The sequence below is a fragment of the Hipposideros armiger genome, unplaced genomic scaffold (assembly GCF_001890085.2).
Source record: "Hipposideros armiger isolate ML-2016 unplaced genomic scaffold, ASM189008v1 scaffold_120, whole genome shotgun sequence".
Classification (NCBI taxonomy): domain Eukaryota; kingdom Metazoa; phylum Chordata; class Mammalia; order Chiroptera; family Hipposideridae; genus Hipposideros; species Hipposideros armiger.
Window position 1 is genome coordinate 2034905 of NW_017731470.1, and position 9171 is coordinate 2044075.

Below are 9171 nucleotides of genomic sequence, written 5' to 3' on the forward strand. Positions count from 1 at the left end.
TTTTCCAGACCCTCCAGGGGGCACAACCCACCAGAGCAGGAAACTACAAAATCCCTCATTGTTATCTTGTTCCCCAAATACTGTCTCTATGTGCTGCAAAATGCTATTAATTATGCTGTACCCACCAATGTAAAAGAAGTGTGTGTCTCTCCATTTTACTTTTTATCCAATCCCAGAGATTTCCCTGCTTTGCTTTCTCCTACCCCCTTAATTTACAACCAATGGATTTCATGTAACCCTCCTCCTTTGATTCTAATGTTTAAAATAAATTGCAACACAGCCATTTTCCAGAGCATTTTTCCAATCCATTGAGATTTTTCTTCCCAGCAATTGTCGTCAGCTTGGTCAAATAAACTCATATAAGCTTTCTCTTAGGCTGGATATTTTTCATCGACACATGTTAATTTATTTCACCCTCACAACTCTATGAGGCAAGTACCACTGTATTATTAGCGCCATACGAAGACACAGAAGAGACACAGGGGGCTGGGATCATGTGCTAACAGAGTAAAGAGGAGACAGGATCAGAAATAATGACGTCCAGGAGCTGGTCCTGACCACAGCCATGGGACAGATACTTTAAGAATGAATGAAGTGATAGGCACTGGAAGACATCTCTTTTTCAGAGATAGTAAAATATTTGAAAAGGAAGTGATGAGACAGGGGGATTGTAATGGTGGCACTAAATCTTCTATTTTGAAATTTGGATCTTTGGTATAATCCAAATTAATGAGTGTAATTTAGCTTGGGACTTTTTGAAAGCTTTCTTTTTTACACTTCCTTTCCACCAAATGTTTATAATTCTACTTCCTATACACTCACTATGCATACCAGTTTCATTTCTGTTTACTTCAGCCATGCTGGGCCTGTGACTTGGGAAAGGTTTTGCATCTATAGGGATCCATTCCTGGTTCCAACTTAAATCTACATAACACATGCAAAGGTTGTGATAACCAGCGTAACTACTTCCCCTACCCCAATGGACAAAACCAAACTCAATAGAAAATTCCACTACAGGCCGATGCAATTTACATCCAGGTTAGAAAACATAAAACTTGAGAGAAACGAAGACTCGATGCAATAGTTTCCAATAGACTCTGCTCAGCTGACGCTCCTCTTACTTTAATAAATCTTCCTTCTCTATTCTAGCTGACTCATGAATTCCTTCATGGCCCGCAAGTGAGCAGACACAACAGGAAGACCCAAGAATATTGAGGTTAGCAAACAAGAGCTGACTATAGTAATGGAGGGAGTGTGAAGGAGCAATCCTTGGGGTCTGGTAGGCAGGCAGGACTTGTGGATATCAAGGAACTCTTCAGCAGAGCAGGACCTGACTGACAGGTCAGGATTCAGTTTCTGGAAATGTGAAAGCCCAACATGAACTCTGGTACTGAGACAAATCTGGGTTGTTGAGATTCTGATTCCAATGAATTCTAATGTGTGGGGTTTTTTCCCCCACACCACCAAGCAATTCTCTGATACCAGCTGGGTGTCCTACAATTCAACTCAATTCTGATACCATCTACCCAGAGGTAGCGTCAGAGCCCACAGGTTAAGGGCTCGGTCTTACAAGACTGTTCGCCCCTACCTACTCCAGATGCCAATCACAAATTCAGATTGTCACCTGTGTTTATGACCAACTGACTATAGATTGGAGGTTCTCTATGTGTTTGATTAATTTGCTTGAGTGGCTGACAAAACCAACAGAAACATTTTACTTACTAGATTATCAGTTTATTATCAAAGGATGTAACTCAAGAACAGCCAGATGGAAGAGATGCATAGGGCAAGATATGGGAAATGGGTGCAGAGTTTCCATGGCCTCTCTAAGGCGTGCCACTCTCCCCAAATCACCACGTGTTCATCAATCGGGGAGCTCTCTGAACCCCATCCCTTGTATTTTTACAGAGACATCATTACACAAGTATGAATGATTAAATCCTTGGCCACTGGTGACTGATTCAACCTCCAGCCCCTCTCTCTTGATCAGAAGCCAGGGTGGGGGTGAGAGACTGGAAGGATGGTACTGAAACTTCCAACCTTCTGTTCAGGGTTGATTCTCTTGGCAACTAGCCCCCTTCCTTTGGTGCTTTCCCAAAGTCACAGCATTAACGTAACAAAAGACACATTGATCACTCTTATCACAGGAAATTCCAAGGGTTGTAGGAGCTCTGTGCCAGAAAGGAGTCAAAGATCAAATATATATTTCTTATTATAAATCACAACATCACAGTTGTCTATGAAGCTACCAGGAGAGGAATTTGAGAACTGAACCAAAAGAAATGAATTCTTTAAAACTACAGTATCGAATAAGGACTGGTTTAAGGAAGAAACGGGAGGTCAGTTACCATTGGGAAAGGAGACCAAGAGTCGAAAAGCCAAGGAGAGGTGCTGCACCTCACTTCCAGCTTGGTCCTGGCCACTTGGAGCCCAGCTGGGCCTGTATCTACCCTTCCTGGCCCAGTTATGATTCGGTGGTCCAGCTACCTGCCAGGAATGAAAGAAGCAATAAGCTAACCAAAGCTGATGTATAAAAAAATGAAGGGAAGTATCCATGGGTGGAGAGAGCATGAAAGCTGGGAGACCAGTTAGGAGGCTATTGAAGCAGGCCAAATGAGAAACAGTGGCTTCTTGGACTAGCCTGTAGCATCAGAGAGTGTGAGATGTGGTTGGATTAAGGATATGTTTTGGAGGTACAGCTGACAGGACTTCCCAAAGAATTGGATGTGAAGGAAAGATCAGAACTGATCTCCAGATGTTAGACTTGAGCCACAGACTGAGCAATAATGCCATTACTAAGATAGTAAAGAGAAGGAGAGGGATGATTGGTGTCAGACATCTAAATAGAGATGCCAAAGAGACAATGGGACATACAGTCTGAAAATCAGGACCACTCCCTGGAGACAATATTTGTATGAAACGTAATGTAAGTGTGCATTATGCAAAATGTTTGATCCAGTTTTACCAAGTTGAAAAAAAAAACAAAAAAGCAAAGTTTAACCCTATTAACAGTAGTCACTGTTTTCATGAAATTAGATCTTCTTTTTTAAATGACTCTTAAGCTACCTTTATTGACACACAGGCTTGGCTCAGTAAAATCCATAATTTCTCTGTGGTCATCAAAACCCAACAGAAGCATTTGATGATTCAGTTGCAATGTTAGAAACATGGTTTCCATAGCAACAAAATCCTTATAGCACGTAGTCACTGATTTTAGATAAAATTCTGCTTCATTAGCTCATATCTTGCGATGGACATAGTTAAAATCCCCTTTTCTGTAAGGAAAAAGAAAGAGATGCACTCTCAGAGTTGTATGTTTCTTGATGCATCTATAATGATATCCAAGTTGGCCTGGCAACAACGATAATAAACGGATTTTAGTTCAATTCCTCTATTCTACTCGGGTGGGGTTGTGCGTGAGGCTAACCCATTCCCATGATTTCAGAGCATTGATATTAGGTGATAAATCCAATTACTTTGCTACATACTCAAACTCCCAGTGGAAGTGAGCGTAGGGCAGTGACTAGAGTTACCTGACTCTACTCAAACATCCAGTTAGATCTATCTTGAGAAATCAACTCTTTGTTCACTGCCAATTAAATGTCTGCTCTATGCCAAGTTTATATATTATCTTATTTTAATCTTCACAGTAAGTTTGAAAGGTTTCTATTTTAGAGCTAAGGAAATTAAGAATCAAAGAGATTACTTGTCCATAGGTAGAACTTGGATTTAGACACTGTGTCTATGTGTAAATGCCCTTCTCTGCCTAGTCTATTATTTTGTGCCCATCAGTAAGATAAACACCATGATAATAGAGCAAGTTGAACTTGTAGGGATGAATTGTCACAATGACTGCAACTTACTTTCACATGGTTCTGTAAACACAAACAGTTGATTCTCACTGTTTGCAGTAGTGATGTTCTATAAAGTCACTGAGAACACTAAATTAGCAAATGTTGAACCTGTGCTCCTTGGAGAAATACAGTGTTAGGTTCCTGCAAGCCTCTCTGGTCACAGCATTTACATCAGTGAACCAATACATAGCCTTGTTTGATGTGTGTTTCTGTTTAAAGGCCCCTTATTTAATATATATTGCTGATTCATTAACACTGGCCAACAACACTGTAACTCATGCCCAAACAAAGCTTACCTAGCACCTGTATTTTCTCTGTAAGGCACATCCCAGTCTTCTTGTGCTTAGAAACACTAGACAGCACTTCAGCACACTGATTAGAGACCATTTTAAACAGTGAAATAGCAAATAAAAAATGCAAAAACATGACACTAAATAGAGTGTAGAAAGGACACTTGTTGAGTGGTGATGGGTTGAGGAGAAATGAAAAATACACGATTTCTGCCATTAGGAAGCTCCTAGTCTATTAGGAAAGATAAGATTAATACACCTGAGACATATGTAAGACAGCATAACAAAGGGTGTGAATGGGATGAGAGTGTTTTATATTAATCTACATGTTCTTGGTTGCTTTGCTTTTATCCTACCCTTTCCCAGATTTTTCAAATACCAGTGATACTTTCTATAGGAGCTGTTGTAAGGGGAGAGCAGATCAACCTAAAACCAAGAAGTCTATGAAAATTTTGACTGAATTTGTAAAATGTGGAGTAGGCCCTATAATCTGAAAGCCAAAGGGCTTTATATTTGCAAGAACCAGCCTTTGTTGAGCGGAGTAAGTGGGTTCCATGGAATTCTAAGAGCTGGCTTTAATGATCAAGAGCCAAAATTGGTAGACTGAGCACTGAGTTTGCACTGGCTTCCACAGAATAGTGGAGAATGCCAGCTGATATATAGATCTTCCTGCCCAAGAAGGAAATGAAAATTCACCAGCGAGAAAGAGATGATTTAGAGAGAATAAGACATGGTGTTTATAAGAAGGAGATAGCTGGTGGTAAAATCTTTTTCTCCTGCAGTCAAACCTTACCTAGAGTATGGTAAAGACACTCATTATGTTTAGGGGGCTCCTAATAGCACTTTCCAAGGCAGAGCCCAAGAGGACAGCAAGTCTCTGATGAAAGCTTTAATTTTGAATGGCATTGGAGTAACATGGCTCTTGGATCAACATTAGCCATGACTGAGGGAAGCGGTTAAGCAGACAAGCCTTAGCACAGCCTTGCACAGCCTTGTATACCATAGAATTATAACGACAGGCAAATGAGAGTTCTGAAACCCCAAGCAGGGGTGTGGAGGGGCTGCAGGAGCTGATGAGTCACAAGAGGTCTAGGAGCAGAGCAGGAGGAGGCAAAAATGTGGTCTTCGTGGTTGATCAGAGCTAAGGTAGAGACCAGAATCATTAGCAGAAGCTGCCAGCCAACCATGTCAAAGACCAGGTGAGATGGGGGATGCCTTATGGGGCTAGCCGCAATACCCCAAAGCTTGGAACATGACAACACAGAATGATAAAGGCAGAGTATTGCAAAAGAACCCAGGTTACTCCTAAGACCCCCGCACACTGAGGTCACTCCTGGGGAGAAAAAAGAACTCCGACTTGGACTGCATCCTTACTAAAAGAGGCAACATTTTAAACTGAAAGTCAGGAGCTACTTTAAGGTGAAAAGATGAAGAACTTTCGGATCAGTAAAAATGAAGTCTACAAATGGAGATGAGCTGAGTTCAATTAGAGAAAAAAAAGTTACATTTCTTCCCACCTGATTTGTGGCTATAGAGCTTGAACTTGCTACATGAGCTAATTGTGATGCACCAAGAGAAAGCCCCATAACATAGCATTTCAAAGTTGAGTGGCGTGAGTGAGGCCAGGAATGAGCAGGTAATAGTCAGGAAGAAGGGGGAGGAAATGAGGTGGCCTCCACAGCAGGCTGGGCCCAACCAGAGGGGGAAAGTGGGGCACAAGTTCAGAGGTAGTGCCTGAGCTGCATAAGTAGAAACCTGCTGGGTGAAATGGACACCTGGGCTCATCGGAGGGCTCCCATGAAATGGGAAATTGCATGCTGGGAAATATAAGCCATGAAGTAGAGAAGTTAGTAGATTTGCCTTTCTTGCTCTGCCCGTACTCCTTAGAGTCTATTGCCAGCGTCACTGTTAGGAGGTCAGCGCCATGGCCCTGAGTGTATCTGCTTTCCAATGGCAACTTCAGTTGAACGGACCAAGGGTTATACATGCCAGACCCAAACAGGCCAATCAGGAGCCCTTCCCCAGGAATTTCGAATTGGGACACAAGGACTGTTGCTTACTGACTCTCAAAATTTAGTGTGTGTAAGAATTGTGCGAGATTCCCTAGCTCTGCCACCATATCTTTAGAATTGAGGCTGAAGGCTATTTGATCTTCAGGATGTGTCTAATGCAGCAGGTTTGGAACACGGGATACTTTTCACAATCATCCCCAATGAATCTAAAACAGGAAGGCCATGGATCACAAATTGAGAAACAGGCCTCTGGACTAGGGCGTTCTCTGGAGCTAAGGTGTTTTAGCTATATAAGTGGTGAGGCAGAAGAGGGAGGTCTAGAGAGAGAAGGGTAAGCCTGACATGCAGAGAGAAGTTGTGTGGCAGGCGGGAGGCTGGCTAATCAATCACCCTTCCCAACACTTCTCCCTTGCTCACCTCACTGTAGTAGAGGCTAGAAATTCTAAGTACCTGTGCCCAGTCTCCCTTGAAGCCAGGAGGTCATACTTTAAGCCAATGAGATGTACATGGAAGTCTGGTTAGGGGAAGGCCCGTTGGGAAAGCTTTTGTCTTTGTGATGGAAGGGTAGATATAGGGGCAGCTGCCCATTTTTACTCTTCCTGTATAACACCTGGAGCGACAGTCATCTACAAACATGAAGCAGTAGGCACCAGCATAGAACCAACACACTAAGGATGCAGAGTGGGAAAGAGGCCTTGAGTGATAGATAACATGGCCCCACTCTTGCTTATGGAACATGTATATGGTAGAATATGGTTAGATCTTTAGTGACATCACAGAAGTATAATCAAGGCCATGAAAACAAACTGTAGGTGAGCACACTCTCCAGGCAGCTGTGGAGTTGTGTCAATGACAGGAAGAGCTATTCACTACTGCTGTTCTCACCTGTGACCAGGTAGAAATAACTGAGAGCAAGGAGGCATGAATAATCATCAGTTCAAAAGCAATCTCAACAGGGGCATGCTAAGATCATTTTAAAAAGCTACTTTTTCCCATGAAGAAAATGAATCTGCTAGATTTTTCCATACTTGTATAAGGAGCTACCAATAAGACATATACAATTACTCTACAGATTGTGTCATTTTATTACAGTCATAGGCCAAAAGAACTTAAAGACACCAAGTCTCAAAAAAAAAGGAATGGGAAAGGAAGTTAAAATGCAGTAACAAAACCAGACAGCATCATAACAGAAGGACCTCAGCCTATGAACAGTTTAAATCACCTTGGCCTGTACAACCAGATCCTAGGACCCCACTGAATTAAGGAGTCAACAGAACCCAGAACATGCAACCGTAGCCGATCTGAAAATATTTTATATTTTCGATGGTACAATTGATAAAATCCTAGGAAGGTAGATGTACTGAAAACCTAGGAAAACAGAAAATAAGATTAAGAAACAAAAATCAAATCCATGGTATTTTTTAAACCAGGAATGATAGGAAGTTTACTTAAACAGTTTTGTAACCTTAGTGGCATTTTATGTTGGTTTGTTTGCTTCTTAAGGCCCTAAAGAGTGTATTGGTTTCCTGTGTCTGCTGTAACAAATGGCCAAAAACTTGGTGCCTTAAAACAACAAAAATGCATTCTTTCCCAGCTCTGGAGGGAAGAAGTCTGAAATGAAGGCTACGCTGCCTCCAGAAACTCGAGGAGAGAATTCCCTCCTGGCCTCTTCCTGCTTCTGCAGGCTGCTGGCATGCCTTGACTTGTGGCTGCATCACCCCAGTCTCTGCCTCTGTGGTTACCTGGGCTCTTTCTTTCGGTGTGTCTGTCTAATCTTCCTGTCTTTCTGCTGTATGGACACTTGGGATTGGATTTAAAGCCCGGTCAGATGATCCAGGATAACCTCCCCATATCAAGATCTTTAATCGCATCTGCAAACTGACAGTGACCTTTTTCCCTTAGGAGGTAACATTTATCGGCCCTAGGAATTAGAACCTGTTATCTTTGGGCCATAATTCAGCCTAGTACAGAGAGTTACTAAGAAACTCTGACATACTTGATTTGTGCTTTGAATTTACCATTTAGATACGTTTAAGTGTATCATCAAAATGTGAAAGTTTAGGGAATTATATTTTTTATTTATTTTTTTATTTTTATTTTTTATTTAAAAAAAAATTTTTTTTTTTTTTTTAGCTGAGCCATCCTGCCACCTTTTGGCAGCTCAGAGGCAGCTCAGCTCGGGCCGTGAATCAAACCAGCGACCCTGTTGCTCAGAGCTCGCACTCTTGAGCGAGCTCTTAACCAACTGAGCCATTCAACCAGCCCTATATTTTTTATTTATTAGTTAGACAAGTACGTGAGTCTTTAAAGGAATGTTGCTTGTTTTTAAAAGTCCATTTTTAAATAAGTTCAGTAAAGTAATAAATTAGACTTTAAACAAAGTACAAATAGTAGGGAATAATCTACACACAAAAGTCTCTTGGATTTTAACAAGTCTATCACATTTTTTTACTTGCCGTCTCTCTTGATTTACTGTGTGTGTGTGTGTGTGTGTGTGTGTGTGTGTGTGTGTGTGTGTTTCAGTAGCCTTTGGTAGACTATTTCTCCTTGCTACCCTAAAAGATAAGGAGAGAACTGGAATTGATGGGAAAAAGCAAACTCGTATGTGCACACCCACCCGCCTGCCTATCCTGTAGATGACAAGAGCGAGGGTAAGCGAGAGCAGGCCCTCAGCACACTGGTCATGCACAGCAGTGCTCAGTGGCCCAAATGCAGCTGCCCAAGAACGGCCTCTGAGGTCACTAATGAACTGTTGTTTGCTTCATAATGACTCGGGTCTTGTGCTTGTGGGTTTTGGTTCCTTTAAGCCATAGGTCACGGGGCTGCTACAGAATGCTTTGTTTTGTTTATTTTCACTTAGCATGCCAAACGTGTCCTAGATCTTAAAGCTATTTTTTGAAGAAGGATGTTTATGGAGATGCATTTTTACAGTGTACTCTATTCCATGGGGCACATTCCTGAGTTCAGTGATGGCCTGTCACTATCCAGTTGCATATCAAGATATGGAGAAACAAA